The sequence below is a fragment of the Octodon degus genome, unplaced genomic scaffold (genome assembly GCF_000260255.1).
Source record: "Octodon degus isolate 3935 unplaced genomic scaffold, OctDeg1.0 scaffold00045, whole genome shotgun sequence".
In the NCBI taxonomy this organism is placed as follows: Eukaryota; Metazoa; Chordata; class Mammalia; order Rodentia; family Octodontidae; genus Octodon; species Octodon degus.
Genome location: NW_004524621.1, coordinates 2,428,462 through 2,429,733, shown reverse-complemented (window position 1 = coordinate 2,429,733; position 1,272 = coordinate 2,428,462). Strand labels below are relative to the sequence as shown.

The window sequence follows — 1,272 nt, the reverse complement described above, 5'->3', positions numbered from 1 at the left end:
AAAGAATCAGTTAGCAAGAGACCTGATAGGGGAAAAAGACTAAAAGAGAATTCACTACAAAATCCAAACACCAAGCACACCCATGCTAGAATGCATTTCCTTCAAAGTTATGAAAGCAGCGGGCAGGCAACGTGGAACTGAAGGGAGCTTGAGAAATAGCACAGGGGCCTGAAGACATGGGCCCAGAGGCCGGAGGGCACTGGCAGAGGAGAGGAGAGGAGGCCAAGAGTGAGCTGCCTGTGCCCCTCTGGCTCCCACCAACACCTCTGTTTCCTGACCTGACAGGAGTTGACAGGAAGCCCTGTGTCCCCACCGCAAGCAGTGACTGTAGCCACTGACTATGGGCTCCTATTACAGTGGCCCTCTTCAAAGTTTGCAGCAACTTCCCTCCGGGGCCACAATCACTTTCTTGCTCCTAAGAATTCACTCTAGAAGTATGGTGTCAACTGCACCCTGCCCCCAGCACTGGGAACCAAACTCAGGGCCTTCACATGGAGCTACACCCCCGCCCTTATTTATTTTTTCAACCAGGTCTCTCAAATCACCCAGGCTGAGCATGAAACTGAAAACCCCCTGCCTCGCCTGCCAGAGTGCTGGGACTGGAGGGCTCCTGGTTCCAGCTTTTCTCTCAAAAACATTGGTAAACAAATTGTAGCGGACTCTGTGGCTTCTGTTTTTTAAAGTCCCCCCAGAGAGGCCCTTTCTCTGCCCCCACCACACACACACAGCCTGGGAAGGCCTCTCTCTCTCTCTGGTAGGGAGGAGGGAGGGGTGTCACAACACCCTAAGGTGCTCCCCAGGACTCACTCCCTCTTCTCACCTGAAGTTCTACCTCGCAGCCCTGAAGGGCCTGGGAACACCTAGGGTCTGTGTCTTCACTGGAGCCCTAGGACTCCAGGACACCTCTGTTTTCCTACCCTGTCGCACTTACGCGTAAGTTTTTTCCTGTCCTGAAGTCACCTTGTCACCACTCGAGTCAGAGCAATCAGACAAGGGTGCCTGAGTGCCACGTGCTTGGCACGTCCTGTTTATTGTCTGGTACAGTTAGGAGCCTTTCCAACTGAGGTCACCGACTGCAGTGAAAAGCATGCTGGCTCTGATTGCAGGCAACCTGTGTTTCCCTCCCAGCTCAGAAAGTTGCTGCCCACCAGGCAAGGTGGTGCACAACTCCTGTCAAATGTGAGGCCAGCCTGGGCTGCACAGTGAGACTCCGGCTCAAAAAATCCAAGAGTGAGGAAGGGAGAGAGGGAAGGAGGGAGGGAGAGAGGGAGG

General features: G+C 53.9%; 1 protein-coding gene across 1 annotated transcript in view; it reads right to left on the bottom strand.

Moving 5' to 3' along the window:
- LOC101592417 (SH3 domain-binding glutamic acid-rich protein) overlaps positions 1-1,272 on the bottom strand; it is a 58,174-nt gene that overhangs the window by 52,262 nt on the left and 4,640 nt on the right. The gene's annotated exons all lie outside the window — the stretch shown is intronic.